General features: G+C 39.8%; 1 long non-coding RNA gene across 1 annotated transcript; it reads left to right on the plus strand.

Moving 5' to 3' along the window:
- The first annotated feature begins 12913 nt into the window (after positions 1-12913).
- LOC130906277 (uncharacterized) lies at positions 12914-14140 on the plus strand. Its single transcript, XR_009061278.1, has 3 exons — positions 12914-12994; positions 13167-13262; positions 13931-14140. It is a non-coding gene; the product is annotated as an uncharacterized LOC130906277 (long non-coding RNA).
- The last annotated feature ends 7987 nt before the right edge of the window (positions 14141-22127 follow it).

A 22127-nucleotide genomic window follows, 5' to 3' on the forward strand; every position in this document is an offset into this window, starting at 1 on the left:
TTGAAATTTCAGACCTCTGACTTTTTTTATAAGTGGGTGAACTTGAAAAATGACAACAGGTGCAAATACTTCTACTCCTCACTCTATATGGACTACCATATATTGTCAAAATTTCAAAATCTCTCGATACATGACCCCATTCATTCTTTCCTTTACACGGATCGGTCGTCCTGGTCCCTTTGCAGAAATACAGCCCCAAAGCATTATGTTTCCACCCCCAAGCTTCACAGTGGGTATGGTGTTCTTCGGCTGCAATTCAGTATTCTTTCTCAACCATGAGAGACAGAATGTGGGAAAAAAAACAGAAAATCACATTGTTTGATTTTTAAAGAATTTATTTGCAAATCATGGTGGAAAATAAGTATTTGGTCAATACCAAAAGTTCATCTCAATACTTTGTTATGTACCCTTTGTTGGCAATAACGGAGGCCAAACGTTTTCTGTAACTCTTCACAAGCTTTTCACACACTGTTGCTGGTATTTTGGCCCATTCCTCCATGCAGATCTCCTCTAGAGCAGTTATATTTTGGGGCTGTCGTTGGGCAACACGGACTTTCAACTCCCTCCACAGATTTTCAATGGGGTTGAGATCTGGAGACTGGCTACGCCACTCCAGGACCTTGAAATGCTTCTTACGAAGCCATTCCTTTGTTGCTTTGGCTGTGTGTTTGGGATCATTGTCATGCTGAAAGACCCGGCCACGTCTCATCTTCAATGCCCTTGCTGATGGAAGTAGATTTTCACTCAAAATCTCTCGATACATGACCCCATTCATTCTTTCCTTTACACGGATCAGTCGTCCTGGTCCCTTTGCAGAAATACAGTCCCAAAGCATTATGTTTCCACCCCCATGCTTCACAGTGGGTATGGTGTTCTTCGGATGCAATTCAGTATTCTTTCTCATCTAAACACGAGAACCTGTGTTTCTACCAAAAAGTTCTATTTTGGTTTAATCTGACAATAACACATTCTCCCAGTCCTCTTCTGGATCATCCAAATGCTCTCTAGCGAACCGCAGACGGGCCTGGATGTGTACTGGCTTCAGCAGGGGGACACGTCTGGCAGTGCAGGATTTAAGTCCCTGGCGGCGCATTGTGTTACTGAAAGTAGCCTTTGTTACTGTGGTCCACGCTCTCTGTAGGTCATTCACTAGGTCCCCTAGTGTGGTTTTGGAATTTTTGCTCACCGTTCTTGTTATCGTTTTGACGCCGCGGGGTAAGATCTTGCATGGAGCCCCAGATGGAGGGAGATTATCAGTGGTCTTGTATGTCTTTCATTTTCTAATAATTGCTCCCACAGTTACCTATTGCAGATTCAGTCTTCCCTTCCCAGCCTGGTGCAGGCCTACAATTTTGTCTCTGGTGTCCTTCGACAGCTCTTTGGTCTTGGCCATAGCGGAGTTTGGCGTGTGACTGACTGCGATTATGGACAGGTGTCTTTTATACCGATAATGAGTTAAAACAGGTGCCATTAATACAGGTAACGAGTGGAGCCTCGTTAGACCTTGTTAGAAGAAGCTAGACCTCTTTGACAGCCAGAAATCTTGCTTGTTTGTAGGTGACCAAATACTTATTTTCCCCCGTATTTTTGGAAAAAAAAAAAAAAATTAAAAATCAAACAATGTGATTTTCTATTTTTTTTCTCCACATTCTGTCTCTCATGGTTGAGGTTTACCAATGTTGACAATTACAGGCCTCTATAATCTATTCAAGTAGGAGAACTTGCACAATTGGTGGTTGACTAAATACTTATTTGCCCCACTGTATGTAACTGAAAGGATTTCAGTAACTGTAAGAGAGAGAAGAAAGGGGCAGACAGGAAATGGTCGTCATTCAAGCAAGTTGGAGGCCTATGCCGCACAAGCCGGGAATTGTCACAAACAAGGAAAAAGCTAGGTCAGTAGAGCAGAGCATAAAAAAGCCGAGGTCAAGCACAAAGAGTCGCCAACACATGGAGATAAGTAAGAAAAACAACAAAACACCATCATAAAAACTCCTATCTCACTATATCACTCAAAGTTATTTTAATGATTGAACATATCAGGACTTTGATTTGTGAAGTAACTTTCTTGTCCTGGCTTGAGGGAGTCAGCCAGAGGAGGCTGGAGTAAAGTTGCTCATAAATCATCTAGCCTGGCCATGGCTGCTCTGACACATTGCTCAGGCATGTGGAGAAGGAGGAAGTCCACTTGTTTGATTCTGCGGTATTTTACTCCTGGTAGAACCGAGGTGCTTTCTGGCTCATTGGGCTTTTTGAGCCACAGCTGCAGCACTGGAGGTGGTAATTGATTTTGGCAGGGGAGATTTTGCATATAGTTTAAGTAACATGGAAATGGAGCCCAGCTTCATGCTTGATATGACCATTAAAAGGATCAGTGCCATTTCAATAGCAGAGAATGGCAAGATGGTCTCCAGGTCTGTTTTTGGCTGTGATTTTCACATAATTTCATCTGTCGTCCAAACACAGCCAAAACTTAAAGTAGACACAAGGGGTTCGAATATATCTATTGAAGAAAGCTAGACTTTCCAAAACATTGGCAAGAAAAATTCTCATTTGATGCTTTCAATTTTTAATCGGTAAAAACCAACATTTTTTGTGATCCTCAGCACGTTGCTCACCATCACACAATAAAATCTTACAGACAGAAAATACAAGTCTGAATTTAGAGTTGCATGCATTTCGTGTACATTCTGAGGCTTTTTTAACCCTCTGATGCGAGTCGGTTTTATATTAATGAATTTTTGGTCACAATTTTTCTGGTGCTTACGAGATTTAACAAAGATGTTTAACTTCTCTTTAGTAAGCAGATCAATTCAGGCTCCCTGTTTTTTGTGCGTGTTAACAGAATACTCAGGAATTTATCAACTATGTAAAGTCATGGTTGCCCCTCAGAAGGTGTACCCACAAACCCTGTGAGCGGCCCAAAGTATCCTTCGCTACCAGAGGTGGGTTGTAACACGTCACGTTTACTCCGTTACATTTACTTGAGTCACTTTTTAAGAAAAATGTACTTCTAAGAGTAGTTTTACTGAGCCAGTCTATTTACTTTTACTCGAGTAGATTTGTGAAGAAGAAACGCTACTCTTCCTCCGCTCCGTTGAGCTACACTAGTCGTTACATTTTTCCTCTTTGTTCTACATATTAGATTTTACTTTTTTTCTCCAGAGAGGCAGACAGTGGCTCTACCAGTTTCACCAGTGAGACGATGCAACAATAATCACATGACTCCATTATAGCAATCAGACTCAAGCTTGCCGTTCTATGATCACGCCGGCCTGTTCAATCACTTGGCATCTTTAAATTATCGTAAAAAATTAAGTATTTGATATAGAGCGCCGCCATCAACGTGACTAGAAAACGCGGTTCGTAATCTCTTTCCCAGTTTTTATTTGGCACCGATTGACCACGGAAAACCAGAGATATGATGCTTTAAGTTCCATAATAGGGAATATATTTTCTCCACAAGATGACTCATGCTCTTTGGACAAATAATGCTTCATTTCTGTATTTTTTTTTTTCGCTTGCCGAAAATCAATTGTTTTTTTTTTTTTTTTTTTTTTTTTTTTTTGCTAAGTAAGAGTAGTGTTACTTCAAAATAATATTACTCAAAAAAAAAAAAAAAAAAAAGAAAGAAAAGCGGAGTAGTCATCCAAAAAATGTGCTCAAGTTTGGTGAAATGAATACTCAAGTAATGGGTGAAATTGTGAGTAACTGCTTACGATGTTAATTTTTTTTTTTCCAGCACAAGGTTATATACAGTAAATGAACAGTTATTATTATACTGTACCATAGCGTATTACAAAACTACATTTTTCTTTTAAGTTTCGCATTTAAAAAAAGGTTTTGGACAACCATCCTGGTACATAATAAATGATGAACAATTCAAGATCCCCTTTGTCTGCTTAAGTCTTTGATAATCAATATGCATGCACTAAGACATGTGGTCGGATGTACAATAAAAAAAGAAATTGGTGTGAGAGTAAATGTAGATTTAATTGAGCTCTGTGTTTTTTTTTTTTTTTTTTTTTTTGTAAATAAACATGGATAAACGGGGAGTTAGATGTATAGTTAATGATAACTTTACTGAAGACAGTTTTTCGATTTGGCTTGATTTTAATCTGTGCAAAGAAAAAACATTTCCAGGGGAATTTTAGGGGTTAAATTCCAATACCATAATATTTTAATTTTTGCAGTGGGGTTTTAAAATATTTTTTCAATTATGATTAAGAATGTGGATGCAAGATACTGAGAACAAAAGGCTCCATATGCATAAAGGGAACTTATAAATGTGAGGACTGTATATAACATTATCTACATATTGTATTTAGCCTTGAAACCTAGGACCTGGGCTTTATGATTTAAGCATCTAATGCAGGGGTCGGGAACCTTTTAGATTGAGAGAGCCAAAACCCAAAATATTTATTCTACAAGAGCCATACAGTGTGTTTCTGCTCTGTTTGTCTTGACACCATGAATTACTCTCCACAATAAAACAGCCCTTTATCCATCCACAGTCTTTTCTTTTTGACATACAACAAAGATGAAAACAGGTAACAGAAAGAGCTTGTAACACAGATATTTAATAGTTCCTCTCGTCTAGGGCCAAAGATGATTAAAGAAAAATGGCAAGCAGGGTCACTCATGTGGGAACCATCTCATGTGCCCTTTTCATTTGTAAGGTCACAGCCTCTCCCCTGAGTCAGGGACATGGGCAAATAATGATTTCCACTCTACAATCTCAAACTGTCACGAAAGAAAGCACCAGGCAATTCCTGATTCTTTAGAATGCATATGTGTTTTGTGGTACAAACTAAAATGTTTTACTAAGCAAAGAAAATATAATTTAACAAACAGATGTGTTGAGATTGACGTAGTAGAGCACTGAGACTGAGGACTCGGGGATAGAGAGCAAGATTTCAGTGTATTCTAATGTATTTCTAATGATCTCCATCCCTTCATTCATCCACTGTAGCGTCTGTCAAAGCTGCTTGAGTGGCGTGTGTGAGCCAACCTTGACCACAGAAGGCCAAAAAAAAGAGTCAAATGTTTAACAATTTCCATTTTTCGAAACACCTCTCATGCTAAACGCAAGACTCAAAAGTCACGGTTTCCGAATATGGCCAGGCTTCCAAGATAGATGGAAAGTCATATCTGTGAAATATGGCAAGGATGACAGATTCAGGATTCGCGCCGGAGTCCTCATCAAAGAGACTTCAGAAAGCAAAAGTGAAATATAGATGGACGCACATCTGCACCTAGTTGGGAGACTGTGTTGATTCAATCGGAGTTCAACATGATCTAATTTAAAGCAAATCTGGCCCTTGTGTGACTGAAGCGCTACACAACTTTAGACAGTGAAAGTGATAAGGATAGGGAATGTTTGAGAAGCCTGGGGGCAAACATCCACTCTTCTGTTTTCTATGATAAGTTACCCAGCACTCTGAATGCAGAGGTCTGATGTTCGTTAAAAATAAATAAATAAATAAATAAATAAATAAATAAAATGTAGTGTATTGGTGATTTCTAACAAAAGGACAGCAATATAATAGAATAGAAAAATAGCATAGAAAGCCTTTGTTGTCATGTACAAAGTACCGTATTTTTTGGACTATAAGTCGCTGTTTTTTTTCATAGTTTGGCTGGAGGTGTGACTTATACTCAGGAGCGACTTATGTGTGAAATTATTAACACATTATGATATCATTTCACATGTTATTTTGGTGTTTTGGAGTGACACTGATGGTTTGGTAAACTTCTTAGCATGTTCTTTATGCTATAGTTATCTGAATAATTTAATAGCTATGACCACGTTCGCGTTCTGCCTTTGGCAATGTGTGTTCAATTGTATTATTGACTTTTTTATATTGAAATGCATGCTTTTAGTTTGTGGCGCTTTCACGCCCACGCGGGGGCGCACTTGCACTTATTTACATGAAGAAGAGTGCTCACACGCCAGAAGAAGACCGACAGCTACGTAGCTCTGACTGAGTGGGCGAGTTAGCGAGAGAGAAACACGGCTGCGAACCTACGTTCATTGTTTATGCTTGTAAAATAGCTCTACAGAGGCAACGCCTGTGTGTATAATCTTTTCTGTTGTTTTTGTGTGTTTTCCAGTAGACTTAGAGCCAGTCGTGTGGTTGTTTGAACGATGGGCTAATGCTAGCGAATGCATGCTAACCGTTTGTGTCATGTCATTGCTGTAAAAGCACCAAATTATCATTTATTTACGTCGATATGAACCTGTTTGGTATCGAGGACGAAATTGATTCAGCAAATTATACGGACATCCAGCATAGTCATTTGGGAGTTTAGCCCTCTGAATAGCCAGGACCGAGCCGTAACGTCCTGGTGAGGACAGTATATTCGCATTTCGTTGTTCATGCACTGTACACTGTACACTTATTCAGCATGTTGTTCTCTATTGTATTTTTATATTAAATTGCCTTTCAAGATGACATGTCTGATCTATGTGTTGGATTTTATCAAGTAAATTTCCCCCAAAAATGCGACTTATACTCCGGTGCGACTTGTAGTCCCAAAAATACAGTATACAGACATTTAAAGCTTCGCCGTAACGTGCACCACATAGAAACAAAGCAAAGTACAATAGGGCAAAAATCAGTGGCAGATGCTGGTCTTTCAACGAGGAAAAACTCAAAGTGTGTCTGCCTTTGAGTGCTTTATGGCTGTGGAGGGGCTTAGCGGCACCCACTGCTCAGTAGGGAAAGAAACTTTTCGCCAGCACAAAATAAACCCACATTTTTCATTGTATCAACTTTAACACCATACTTTTAATCATTCTCCATAACATTCATATAATTCATTAATCTATTTAACCACTTATCCTCATGTACAGTATTATTAATCTTACTTTTAAAAAGTAATTAATTACAGTTACAAATTACTTCTCCCAAAAAGTAATTGCGTTAGTAACTCAGTTACCTGAATGTAAGAGTAATTAGTTACTTGGCAAAGTAACTGGTGTTAATTTTCATGTTTAAAAAAAAAAAAAAAAACAGGTCACACAATGTGAAGTTCAAAGGGTTTGGGGACAATTGACCCTACCCCAATTCTTTCCCCTAAACTTAACTAGACACAGGGGTATTGTGGATATTGCGATAACTAGATAGTAACCTTTGCTATGTGTGGAAGTCATTTAATGTTGTGAATTAACCGTTAAAGTTGTTAAAATAGCTCCCGTTATTGCATTAGTTCCCTTCTGTCTACTTTCGACATGTGTAAGTTTTAAAACTGTTTCATTTAAAAATAGATTTAAGTCAAGATTTTGCCGATTTAGGAGCATTTTGGATAAGAAGTTACTTAGGTTCACTAGGAAGGTTCTCTACAACAGAGCCTTCCTGAGATGTGTACTGCTTTAAGATGGCGGCTATTTACTGATGCATCTAGTTCTTCATTGTACATGTTGCTAATGCAGCCATGTCTGTCAATTGCATCTAGTTCTGTATATATGTGATATCTACCGAAGCATAATGTGGGCGTAGTTTGTAGGCTATCGGCTACAGTCAGGTATTATTAAAGCCACCTAGCATAGTCGCGTCACGTTTGCAACTGCGTCACACTTCCTTGCCTCCTCCCCACTCCTGCTCTGCTCTCTCGTCTCCGTGAGTCCGTCTTTTTCAGACTTTTCTCGCGTCAGTCAACCAACATCGCAACGCATACTAACGCACACCTTCCTGCCTCAGTAACGGTAACTCCGTTGCCAAGATGAGAAAAGTAATTGATTAGATTACTCACTACTGAAGAAAATAACGCCGTTAGTAACGCCGTTATATTTTAACGCCGTTATTAACAACACTGCTCATGAGGGTCGCGGGGGTCCTGAAGCCTATCATAAATATTCATGCACCTACTCACACCTACGGACAATATGGAGTGTTCAATCAGCATACCATGCGCGGTTTTTTGGGGATGTGGCAGGAACCCGGAAAAGGCCCACACAGGCACGGGAAGTACATGCAAACTAGTTGGGATTGAACGAACGATCCCAGTTTTGTGACATGCTAGCCATTGTTCCAACGTGCCGCCTTCATAATGTTAATTATTTTTAAAGAAGAATAACGCAGAAAAATGCTTGTCAGTCCTCTCAAATTCACTCACGCTTTAACGCGCACGCTGTCGAGAACAACCTTTCACTTGAATGAGTTGCCACAGATTTGTGCCTTTGATGGTATCGCTACCGAGCCTTCTCTCGCTAGATCAAAGCCAAAAAGTTGTCAATCATCTACAAACTTTAACTACTAATCACCAGATGCATTGGTGACTAAGAAAAAAAAGCAAGTTTGGTCACACTGCTTAGCTTAGGGTGACCATATTTTGATTTCCAAAAAAGAGGACACTCGGCCCGGCCTCGAGATTCCTGAATTTTACTCGAAGTTCACTCAAAGACGCACACACACAGTAGGCTATGTGCCACTCAATTGTTATTCTCATTCAATGTTCTAGATTGCATGGAAACAATAACCAAAATAAACTGACAAATGTTTCAACCAACATGTTCAAAAGGCAGCAGTTCAAAACTAGATCTCCCATAATACCTACCGTGGCTTAGCCCACTGACAGCTACCCTATTAGCGAACACCAGTAGCCAAGGCAAAATCAAGTTTTCAATCATCAGCAGCACAACGATGTGACGCCAAACGGGATTTTACAGATTACACCAGTACAAAGCTCCGACAGAAGTCAACAGTTGCCAAAAAGTAAGTTTAGAGAGATCACACTCCTCAGCCTCCCCGGTAAAGTCTATTCAGGGGTGTTGGAGAGGAGGTTCCGTCGGGAAGTCGAATCTCAGATTCAGGAGAAGCAGTGTGGTTTTCGTCCCGGCCGTGGAACAGTGGACCAGCTCTACACCCTCGGCAGGGTCCTCGACGGGTCATAGGAGCTTGCCCAACCAGTCTACATGTGTTTTGTAGATCTGAAGAAGGCGTTCGACCGTGTGCCTCGGGGAGTCCTGTGGGGGGTGTTCCGGGAGTACGGGGTACCGAGCCCCTTGGTAAGGGCTGTTCGGTCCCCTCGGTGTTAGAGTTTGGTCTGCATTGCCAGCATTAAGTCAAATTTGTTCCTACTGAGGGTTGGACTCCGCCAAGGCTGGCCTTTGTCACCGATTCTGTTCATAATTTTTATGGACAGAATTTCTAGGCACAGCTGAAGCGTTGAGGGGGTCCGGTTTGGTAACCTCAGCACTGCATTTCTGCTTTTTGCAGATGATGTGGTGCTGTTGGCTTCATTAAGCAGTGACCTCCAACTCTCACTGGAGCGGTTCACAGCCAAGTGTGAAGTGGTTGGGATGAAGATCAGCACCTCCAAATCCGAGACCATGATCCTAGGTCAGAAAAGGGTGGTGTGCCCTCTCCGGGTCGGGGATGAGATTCTGCGCCAAGTAGAGGAGTTCAAGTATCTTGTTCACGAGTGAGGGAGGGAGCGGGAATCGACAAGCGGATCGGTTCAGCAGCTGTAGTGGTGAAGAAGTGGTTGAGCCAAAAGGCGAAGCCCTCGATTTATCAGTTGATCTAAGTTCCTACCCTCACCTAACGTCACGAGCCGTGGGTCATGACCGAAAGAACATGATCCTGGATACAAGCGGCCGAATGAATTTCCTCCGCAGGGTGTCCGGGCTCTCCCTTAGAGATAGGGTAAGAAGTTCGGCCATCCAGGAGAGACTCTGTCGAGCCGCTACTCCTCTGCATTGACAGGAGCCAGTTGAGATGGCTCGGGCAACTGGTTCGGATGCCTCCTCTCGTCACCGCCGGTAGGCCCCGGGGACAACCCAGGACACGTTAGAGAGACTATGTCTCTTGGCTGGCCTGGGAACGCCTTGGGATCCTGCCACAGGAGCTGGTTGAAATGGCTGCGGAGAAGCAAGTCTGGGCTTCCCTACTAAAGCTGCTTCCCCCGCAACCTGACCCCGGATTAAGTGGTAGATGATGGATGGATGGATGGATGGATGGATGGATGGATGGATGGATGGATGGATGGATGGATGGATGGATGGATGGATGGATGGATGGATGGATGGATGGATGGATGGATGGATGGATGGATGGATGGATGGATGGATGGATGGATACTGTATATATATCGCAAAAAATTCTTCGAAGACATGCCTTGCGCGAACAACTCCTGTTGAACGCATCGTGGAAAGCGACTAACCGTTAGCATGCTAACACAAACAACAACAATGATTTAAATGCAGCAGTTCTTCTTGTCAACGGATCCGTTGACAACGGTATTGTTACCAATAGATTAACGGCATATGAAATCCTTAGGTAAAATAGCACTTTCCTCAGTGTTTAACATTGCCAACCTATCGCTGCTCTCAGTGCGGCCAACACTCGCGAACACACTGGAGTGAGTTGCGTTCAGGTACAGCTCCAAAATAGGCCACACTCCAGCGGTCAGATGACTCTGGCCCAGTGGTCATCTCATAAGCAGTGATTGCTCAGCAGCAGCAATTTTGCTACACTGCACCAAAGCCATCAGGAAATCCCTCCAACAAAACGCCCGCTACGCTGGAATTTTGCTACTCCAATCAGCCGCATGCCATGTGATGCACCAAAGAATGTTGGAAGATGACGCACGGGCAGTCGGTGATGTTATGACGGTCCCAATGAGCTGACAAGGTTACAGCATGCTTGCAGAAAGGAAAGGGGTCAGCAGTCAGTGTGGTAGTGCTAATCCCCAGTTGGCAGGCTTAAGAGAAGTAAGAGGGCCTCCATGCTCAGGAGGCCGTCCGTCAATGTGAAGTGCGCCGTGTCCTTGCTGTCAAATGTACTTATAAGTGAGGGCTGTTCTGCATTTGCACTACTATACTAAAGTATGTGATAAGAGGCTCATAATGCACGAGTCACATTTGATTACAAGTTTGATCCATCACATTTTCATACAGCAAACGTACTGTAGTTTTGCACAAAACACAAAATGATTGGGAAAATGCGTTTCCAGTTTAAACATGAAAAAAAAGAACACATCAAATAAATCCCCTCATATCAGCCCAATAACTTGTATTTGGTATTGTCATGAAAAGCCATCATCACAGATGTTCTGCCAAGAGCCAGGTATCTGCCGCTGGAATCTATGTATGGTAATGGTTGCTGACAGCTCGGAATTGTGCTGCACGCATTGAGGAACAAGGATCGTGATGTGAAATCTTGAGGGAATCCATTTGAGTTGGAATGCACAGCGATCAAAACTTCAAGGCAAAGACTTGGTTTTACCACAGAGGAGAGAAAAAAGGAGGGGAAAGGACTAGCAAAAGGAAATAGTGTGTCACACAACTTCAACTTAATTTAACGTCCGATGCTCTGATCGAAGCAGGGGACTGTAAAACTACATGGAACTCGTAGCAAAAAAATTCTAATTGAAGAAAATTGAACAAGAGGGCATTTTTTAAAAATAGTTTTTTAAACAGCAAAACCCGAACTGGAGGTGATAGCATGCGAGAGCATGATTAAAGACGCCATGATTTTAACGAGATCTTATCGCGTACTTATCTCTTTTCCTCCATGTAGCATGTATCACCGAGTATCAAGACACAGCTGTGAATGGCTACAGCCGGATTTTGGGGGGATTTTATGGGTGAAACATGGTAATATAACAAGGGTCGCGATGCAGAAATCACTGACATCAAGGAGTGGTCGAGAGTTTCATTTTCATATACTGTATTTACTCTTTTAAACGTTTTTTTGTTGTTTTTTTTTCATTTTTTCTTTGTTTGGATCGATTATTTATCATCTAAAATATTGGGGGAAATGCGACAGTAACGAAAAAAATACAATTAAGCGATAATTATGAGGTAGATATCCGTGACTTATTTACATTTTTATTGTGACATAATTTGTTTCAAAGTTTAAAATATGTGAGTGAGTAATTTTTTTAAATCGTTTTTTTTAAACTAAATATTAGACATCAATTAATGATTCTAAGCTAAAAATGATAGACATTTCAAATAAAAAATATAATTACATATCTTCTTTTTATGGCTAGATTGAAACAAAAGCGGACATCAATTAATAATTCAAAGCTAAAAATGATAGACATTTCCAATAAAAAATATATTTACTTATCTTCTTTTTATGGCTAGACTGAAACAAAAGTGGTTGCGCTGTGTCTGTAAACAGGGGTCTCCCGGGTAAAACGGACAATTAAGAATAGTCCCGGGGGATAATGCGCCACGAAACTGCTTTTGGCAGCACGAAGTTTGAAGCGCCAAGTAGCGAGAGATCACTGTAGTACAAAAAAAAAGCTTTTGAAATTGTACCCCCCAAAAAAAATCAAATAAAATTTCCATTTGAACCAAAAGAAAACAGCATAAGGACACATTTTAAACACTTCTGGTTGATTTTAAAAAAAAAAAAAAAAAAAACTAAGCATTCCCTTTTCTGGGAAACTTGTACTGTTTTTATTTTCATAATAAAATGTTGCACCACATAGTGCACTATTTTGCACCAAATCTATGCAAATTCTTCAACTGGTTGCTTTTGTGGGTTAATAGTTGGCTCACTAACGCATGCTGATGAATGCAAACGCACACCCGGGTCATAATACAAACCTGCCTAACAAGATCGCTGCTGTCACTCAGCTGGGCCCCTCTACAAAATCACACAAGGCCCTGAAAGGACAAATGTTTGTTTCCCTGTGCTGAATTAATGAGGGCATCAGTTAGTGCCCGAGCAACAGAATGTAAAGCAGTCCTGCTCTGCCTGGGCTTGAAAGTCGGGAGTAAATATTAGCTGTCGGCTATTTATAAAGAGCTGGAAATGTGCAACTCACACTTGGGCAATGAAAGGGGCAGCAGGGGTAATGAGGAATGAAATGAGCAGTGAATGAATCCACAGGCAGAACAACTGCAATGTGGGTGTTAATTGCTTAAACGCGTCACACCTACTTGCGCCTTGTAATTTGCTCCTGTTGTACACTCTGTGGTAACTTGACTGATGGCCATCAAGCTTTTGATCAGAAGAACTGACATCCGTTGTTGGTAAAGTTCCTCATTCTGTCTTTTCTCAACCAAAGGAGAAAAAAAACAGATTTCTTTTGTGTATTGCCAGATAATATGATACAGTTTGACCACAGTGAAACAAAGTACATGTGGTTTGTGTGATGAATTCTCCTAAATGTGTTCATGATGGTGTTTATCATGTTTCAACCAGCCCTTGCAAAGGGTGGAAGAATGTTGGTGTTATCTGTGACAAAATAGATGAACTGGATAAAACACAGAAGAAGCAGCAACAATTTTGGAGGAGCAGGTGATGATGACTATTTTGTTCTTTGCGTGCATGTTTGAGGCACCGTTCAACTATCAGGAACACAAATCAAATGTGGCCATTTAGTCTTGGATTTATGCAGTTTGTCCTTCGATAAGTGCGCTTTCTTGAACTATTATTATTATCATTATTATTAGGTATTGTAAATGTGGTTCAAATAAAGATTTGAGCAGAATTCAAGAATATTTTGCAACCCATCCTTCAGATTTTAAATAATTTACATACAAAATACTAAAACGTACAGTTTCTAAGTATATTTACTTTTTCTGACACCAATTCCTAAAATACACGCAAAGAAAGTATAATTTGCTCACTATAGGAGTCTGAAGAACCCTTTAAAATGTTATTTTTCTTTTGTCCACATCCCCCAAAAAATCAACTTGAATCTTAAATAAAACAGTTAAAATCAAATTCAATGTCATCGCTTTTATTATTCATATTTTCGTAAATAAATAACCTGAATTGAATGTCTCTCTGTCCCTCATGTAAGCCTGTTATGCATATGATCGGGATAATACATTTTTATTTTTTACTTACTGTTTGTCCTTTTGATGAGGCTAGAAATACATTAGTTGAATTCTACTCCTGAGGAATTGTTAACATAATTTTTAATTTGTATTTTTTAATTTGATCTTTTTTTACCCTTTCAGGGACACTACAGTGGACATCCATACAAAAAGTTACCATTAGTTTAACTTGGGTTGTGTATGTATTCTGGTAGCTAGTAAAAGAGGGAAACTTATATTAAAGACACCTATTGACGGCAGTAGACGTCCAAATCCGTTTCATCTGGGAGGGACTGGAAGAGATCATCCGGCGGATTAATGGCAGCCAAAGAGTTCAGGGATGTGAATTCACAAGAGAGTTATCAAAAAAAAACAAAAAATAAAATTGCCACAGTAAAAAACACAGGGGCTACACTGAATTGATCGCTCAATTCTTCTTTTCTTTTCTCAATTTATTACAATTCAGTTTTTAAAATTAATCTTATTTTATTTAGAATTATTTATATATTTTTTATTTACCTGGCTTTTTTTTTTCTAAATGTTATTACTATTTAAATGATAGTTTCTTTTCCCCCCAAAAATGGATCCTTCAATTAATTCATTCAGTTTTTTCAACTATTATTATCTATATAAGTTTTTATTGCCCATTGCAAAATTGCAACACTAATAGTAAAATTGGATGTCAAATAGGAGCCGCAAAGTACGCAAAGTGAGATCCCTGTACTATGAATGTAATTCAAATATTTTAGAAAATAAAATCAGAATCCATGCATGAAATGACTCAATAATAATACAAAACCAGATGCATGATTCAGCACCTATTAATTAATGTATTTATTTTTGGGAGATTTGCTTGCAACATCCCAAAGTTTTTAACACTGACAACAATTTTTATTTTTTTTTGTATGAACTTTAAAGTCAGTGTAAATAATTTGCTTCCGTGAGACACACACAAAAAAATCATATGGCAGGCCATATCTAGCCCCAGGGCCTTGAGTTTGACACATGTGCATTACCTGTTAAATTTTCCAGTGTCAATAAAATAACTGCATTTGTGCCATCCAAGCCATAGAAAAGGTTACTGACACTCAGCCTTCCCATCACGCATGTCACCACGCTGATTACTCACAAATCAGTTTACCACGACAAACAGCACTAATCATACATAATGACTTGCTGTCTGCCCTTCCCATTCAGACCACTTCCAAATGAATTGTATTACCTCACCCGAGCTGAGAAATATGGAACTCATTAAACGGGGACGTGGAAGGGGGATACGGGTGCCCCTGACTACCATTCAAAATCACTCTTACAAGGTGAAATCTACATTATTGAAATTTTTTTTGAAGAACCAGACTACAGGGACGTCACTATATTCTCAGGCATATTTGTTTCCATCTACACTGGAGCTATTTTTTGGGAAGGTCTACTTCACGGGTCGACAATCTTTAACACTAAAAGAGCTATTTCGACCTGGTTTCCATGGAAAACAACACTGGGAGCCGTACATGCTTATTGACATCTGAAAGGAAAGTTTTACCACCTATACCAGAGGTTGGGAAGTAAAAAAAAATCCACGTTTTAAAATGTGATTTCACAAGCAAATGCATTTATATACAGTATATACTGTATATTACGGATGTAATGGTAGACAAAGGTTCAGTACGTACCTCGGTTCAGGCGTCATGGTTCGGTAAAAGGCTTTTTTAATCACAGCGTTTGAAAGTTAAAATTATAAAAATAAAATTCAGCTTTTATTAATGAGCAAAACAAATCGAAGAAATAATCAAATTTGGGAATTTGTGTTTTCATTGTTCTAACAATCTTTAATTCACCTGTTTATGTGCAAAAATAGAGTTTTGTAGGTTAGCAAATTCCCACAGTTTAATGTTATGCTAACTCTGATGCAGGTTGGACTTTCAGTGCCAAATTAGTGGTATGTTCCCCACCTCCACAACATTGCCGTCTTTTTACATTACCTACTGTGGCTGTTGCTGGCCAAAAAAACAAAATTCTAATATCCCTCTGTTACGGTCTGCGAATGAGGAAAACAAGATAGGACCCAAGAGCAGACAACAACCGAAGGGAAGCGTTCAAGGATTTATTAAATACAAACAAAACAAACTTGCAATCGCGGAAAAGAGGGAATAACAAAATGGGTCCGTGATAATAGGTCGACGGGGATCAATAATACGAAACTAAGCGGTGGGCAGAGAGAAGACAAGACAACAAAAATAGACGCACTCAATACCTGTAGAAGGTAGAGGATCACAAAAAAAGGCAGATGACGAACAAGTTAGTAAATACAATGCGACTCGAAAGTACAAGGTGTCGAATGGCGACCAGCTAGCTAATATCTCGGCCCGTTGTCTTGGATCGCCGGCGTTTATATACTTGTGTTGATTAGCTGGAATTAGCTGCAGGTGGGACGTCGGGAACGCCCCCACAGCTGGCTCTGTAACAAAACAAAATCTGACCAGCAGCAGAATGTGACACCCTCCACTTTGAAGGGGAGAGGAGGCGGCATGTTGTCGACATGTTGTATTTTTGTCGGGGCTGTGAGTGCGTATGTGTGTTTTAGGAGTCGGGGGGGGGTGCAAGTCATCACCCAATCAAACGTGTGTTTCGGGGAAAATAAAAGCACAGGCACATTCAGCAAGTGAAAACGGGTAAATATAAGTCTGAACATAATGAAAATAATTCACTTAAAGTTTTTCTCAATTGCTTTGGTACGTTTCTCAGATCAACTGGGAACTCGTTCAATTCTCGCAACATCGTGTCATTAGTGCACATCAAAAAAGTTTCTCATTTCTTTGAGCAAGGTGCAGATGTTTTTGTGCATCCATGCAAATTATTTTGTACAATTCTCTGCTGTTTCCAACATTATCAGTTGCATTTTTTATGATCGTCAAAATGGATGATCATGGGTCTCTATTGAATAGTCCAACTACCAACTACACTTAGTCATTACTTCATTGCATAAGTCTTTACATGCAAAATGCATGAACATGTTGTCAGAATATGTCAACATGCGTGTACTTATTTCTAAACATTTTCGTTAATTATTTTACGTAACTTATTTTAACCTGCCAAAATTTGTGATAGTTTGGGACAATGTGGGTTTTCACCACTCTAACATAATCAGGGTGAAGGGAAAACGTACCGTTCTCGCACACACCATATAATTGTTTGCATTAGTATAACATTCATTTAACTATAGTTTAGGCAGACTCCACTCAGTGGCCTTGAACACGGTAAAGTAAATCACCTTATCGGCGCTCATGAGGGGGAAAAGGAAAAATGTTAGCGTTTCAATTAGGCACCGTCTAACTGTTTGCATTACTCAAACACACGTAATATAATCAATCAGGGAATAGTATCATTTCTCATATTCACTGTAGGACTGCACTACTCTAACACACCTAATGTAAAATAAATAGCACACCATAGTTTAAAGAAACAGAATAGATACACAACGGCATTTTATCACAGGAGCCCGACGTGTGCGTCACGAGCAAGATTGACGCACCAACTCTTGCAATCAGTTCTCCCAGCAAACTCCAAGGACAAAGCGCTTTGTCATAAAACAAGTAGAGCCAGCCCGGATAACAAAGTTGATAGCAGGTGCCTGGGACATCAAGACCAACGTCGGTGCTGTGGCAACCACGTCCCATCGACGCATGAACCTAAACAGCCCGAAAACGGCCAGAGAGGGATGATCCCAAAGCAACGCCCGGACACACCTTCGGCCGGCCCACCACATCACGGACTTAAAAACACCGGACACTGAGATAACACAGATTTTGCTGCTCGGAAACATGTAGCCTTCTTTTGGATCCAGAATTGTCCCTCCGTCATCTGTTTTTGGCTTGTTTTTGACCACTGTCGACGAATAAATTGTCAACCTGTTTTCGGAGAGTCTTTTTCAAATTTTTGGAACATGGAGTCCGTACAAAGGGTTAATATCAGAGATGAACGCGTGAACTTCCGCCTTCCTGGTTGGCGCATGCGAGGCAGCATCGGCCGAGCAGCACTTGTTTTGGCTGTCGCTGTTTCCGTGCGGCTTGACTGGCGAGGCGAATTTCAACAGTGCTTCAATTCTACCAATCAATGGTTTGCAACCCACAACAGAATGGTTATGGAGTTCCTCCCACCATACTCCCCATTCCTCAATCCCATAGAATTTTTCTGCTCATGGAGATGGCAAATTTATGATCGCCAGCCTCACACTCAGATGACTCTTCTGGATGCATCCAATGCAGATTCTTGACTCTTGACACTTTGTCCAATGCAGATTCTTGACTCTTGACAAGGTGATGATGCTTGAACTTTGGTTTGGTGCTGTTCCAGTGAGATTTACAGAGATGACTGCCTGAAGAAAACATCCAAATTCCCTCAGTCCTTGATGATATGAGGCTGCATGTCAGGCAAAGGCACCGGGGAGATGGCTGTGATTAAATATTCAATAAATATACAAGTTTACATTGAAATTCTAGACAGCTTCAATTGAAAATGTTTGTCATTTTCCAAGATGACAATGCATCATGCCACAGAGCTAAAACGGTTAATGCATTCCTGGAGAAAGAATCATCCAGTCAATGTCATGGCCTGCAAATAGCCCAGATCTCAACCCTATTGAAAACCTGCCAGCAAGGCGCCGACCTGCAAGGATAAGCTGGCAATTGCAATCAAAGAGAGTTGGCACCAAATTGATGAAGAATACTCATCAAGTCCATGCCTCAGACACTGCATAAAAGTCTGTCATAAAAGCCAGAGGTGGTGCTACTAAATACTAGAGATGGGTTTTGATTGTTATTTCTTTGTTTGTTTCTCATGATTCCACATTTTTTTCTCAGAATGGAGTGATTCCATACATATTTCCCTGCCCTTGCTCTATAAAATTAACATTTACTGACCACCACAATGTTTTTTATTCATTTCTTTTAGTGTTTCTGAATGCTAAAGAGTTGCACTTTTGAACTAATTCATTATTTTTTTCTAGCTTTTTAATCTGAGTTTGTTCTACATGATAAAATGCCTGAGTGAGTGCTTGTCTGAGACTGGTGATTGCATACGTTTTGCTAAGAGTTGTGCTCATTTTTTAATTTTTATAAACAAAGCCACATCAGAGGGATCAAAGATCAGCATTTGGCTCCAGAGTTGCCGAGCCCTGCCTGTGCGTGTGTTGCCGCGGGAAAAAAAAACGGAAAAAAAAAAAAAAAAAGCAACGATTTGGCGCGTCATATTTACAACTTCAAGAAGCTTTAATCAAATTGGGGAAATTTGGGGTGTTAAAGACAAGCCTCTATATGTCCGTGGTTGTGGAAGGAAGTGGAGCAAACTATTTTAGCATTTGAGCCTAAGCCTGTCAGCATGTTCCAGTGCTCGACCTAAGTTGTTGGGGTTATCCAAATACTGAAACAAGGCTGAATAGTGTCACATTCTCGCTTTAAGGAGCAAGCGGAAATCAAATGATTCTTCAACCTTGTCGGAAAACTGACAATAGGAACAAATTATTTATTAGCAATAAACAAGCTCCAACATCTGTTCTTAGTAGAGCAATGTAGATTATATGGAAAAATAGCCTTCCAGCAATAACATTTTCCAAAAAGTGGAATGCAAAAAGCTGTGTTGTACACAAATCTGGCAAAAATTCTAATTAAGACAGAGTGTGACACCGAAGTTGATGTTTCCCAGTTTTTGGTCCCATGGAGCTCATGAAATCCATCCATTGGTTTTTAAACATAAAAACTTCAATAAATGTAATTGCAACAAACATCTGTAACTTATAATATCACTGTAAATCTGAAAAACACATGCAAAAACATGTAAAAATGTGATTTACAGGTTTTTGAATGGGATGACAATTGCATTAAATCTTTTGTTACATGACTTTTCTAAATTGTTTTTCTTTTTAGACCACCATATTTCAGATCTGCTGAGACCAAGTCATTCTTCTCTTCAGCAGTTACAGTTAAGGAAAATATTATTTTCCCAACCAAGTTGAAAAGTGGGAAAAATAATTATCATACACTATTTATTTATTTATTTTTTTAATTATTCATATCCCAATTTGAGGAAACTTATGATATGAACACTTTTTCTGGCCACAGTTTTGTGTCGTGCAAACCATTCAGCAGATGAAGAGAATCGACGTCAAAATGTGGTCGGTGTATAAATGAGTTTGGGCTTAACTCTTGCGAGTAATAGTTACGGTAAGGAAAAAACGCATTCATGCAGGGTGACGAAAGATAAAACCAATTGGCCTGATGCCTTTAGTGATGTGTGGTTGGCGTCAAGGGCTCGGCCACTCCATTTATAAGATCATTTTTGCTTTCTCAGTGCTGCTCGAAACATTTGTCAGCATCTTCTAGTCAATGGGAGTGGTGAAAATCCTCTGAGTTTGAACTGTGTATAGATTTTTTTTTTTTTTAAATACTTTATTTCATTTTGCAATGATGAATGAGAATGAGAATGCTTTATTTTGGACATGAGAAAATAAAAGTAATAAACAAACAAAACAAAAAAAAAATAGACAAACCAATTATAATACTTGAGATAACAGCTACAATATTTAAGACAATAATAATAATAATAAATATTAGAATTTATTCATTGTGTCCAAAAAGGAGTAGGATGAAGCATTTGCTTATTAAAACCTACCCCCCTTTTCTATTCCTCAATAATATCAGTCCGCTTTATTTAATTAGGCCTCATATCAACAAAGAAATAATGCAACCATATACATAAGATGCAAGACAAAATAAAAATAAAATGAAATAAAAATGATAATGATAATATAACTGTGCATCTGTACGTGTCAATTTTTGTCAACTGAATCTTTTGTGAAGCAGAAGTTTGCATGCATGTAAGTTTGAATTAAAAAAAAAAAAAATCGTACTTTATAATAGCATAGCAAGTGACCGCACGGCTAGCGGCAGGGTCGCTCCCTCCTGACTCAATGCCGAGCAAAACAGAGTATATATAAAATGCATAGGGGAAAATTAAACTACAAAAGGGACCCCAAGTTACACAGGTGTACAATCGCTCTCACTTTCGTGACCTTTTGGACTGTGAAATTGTCGCCACTTCCAGGAGAACGAGACTCACAAAACGGCCGCACTTATCTCAGCCAGTCACTCTCACACAGTACATTCAGCATCAGCATGCAAGGCAAGGCAAGGCAAGGCAAGGCAAGGCAAGGCAAGGCAAGGCAAGGCAAGGCAAGGCAAGGCAAGGCAAGGCAAGGCAAGGCAAGGCAAGGCAAGGCAAATTTATTTATATAGCACAATTCAACACAAGGCAATTCAAAGTGCTTTACATCACATGAAGATCATAAAAATCACATTTAAATCAATACAATGTAAAAACCAAGACAAAAGATCCGCATTTAATCACAAATAGAATATAAATAGATAAATAAAAATAAAAATATAACAAAAACTACTACTAATAATAATAATTGAAATCATCAATGGAGATAAGCACAAGAGGAATAGAAAGCAGGTAGATTGAAATATATAGCCAGTTATGGATATGCAGTACTAAACAAAAGCGTTTTTAGCCCTGATTTAAAAGAGCTAACAGTTTGAGCATACTTCAGACGTTCAGGTAACTTGTTCCAGAGGTGAGGAGCATAATAACTAAATGCTGCCTCACCCTGCTTGGTTCTTGTTCTTGGAATATGCAGAAGACCGGTTCCAAACGACCTTAGGGGTCTAGATGTCTCATAGGAATCTGACAAGTCAAGCATGTATTTTGGTCCAAGGCCATTAAGTGTCTTGTAGACGAGCAGTAGTATTTTATAGTCTATCCTTTGACTCACTGGAAGCCAGTGTAGCGATTTCAAAACCGGTGTAATGTGGTCCAGCTTCCTTGTATTTGTGAGGACTCTGGCTGCAGCATTCTGTACTAGCTGCAGCTTCCTGACTGATTTTTTATCAAGACCAAAACACAATCGCCACATTAGAACCCGAATCTGTGTATCAAATGCAACTGCTTAACGCAGCACAACGACATTTGGCCAAGCCTATTCGTCTGTCATCTTGCCATTGTTGACTTTGCATCGCGTCTGCGCTGTACTTCTGCTTACAAGGATTCCCTGGGCGTAACGGGCCAAAAGCATCACAGCCACACGCTATGACGCTGCACATAAAGTAGTAAAGCGCATCCTGTTCCAGTTGCATTCACAAGCAAAATAGGGAGCAACTAAAGCGGACTGAGACCCACGATTTTTGAGGGGACTAGAGTTCGGTTATTTGGTCTGAATTAGAGTTCAGATGTGTGTTAACATTAGCGGACTATCTAAGAAAAAAAGAACTCTGGTCCATTTAAAACAGAC

The sequence above is a fragment of the Corythoichthys intestinalis genome, chromosome 18 (genome assembly GCF_030265065.1).
Source record: "Corythoichthys intestinalis isolate RoL2023-P3 chromosome 18, ASM3026506v1, whole genome shotgun sequence".
NCBI classification, from domain to species: domain Eukaryota; kingdom Metazoa; phylum Chordata; class Actinopteri; order Syngnathiformes; family Syngnathidae; genus Corythoichthys; species Corythoichthys intestinalis.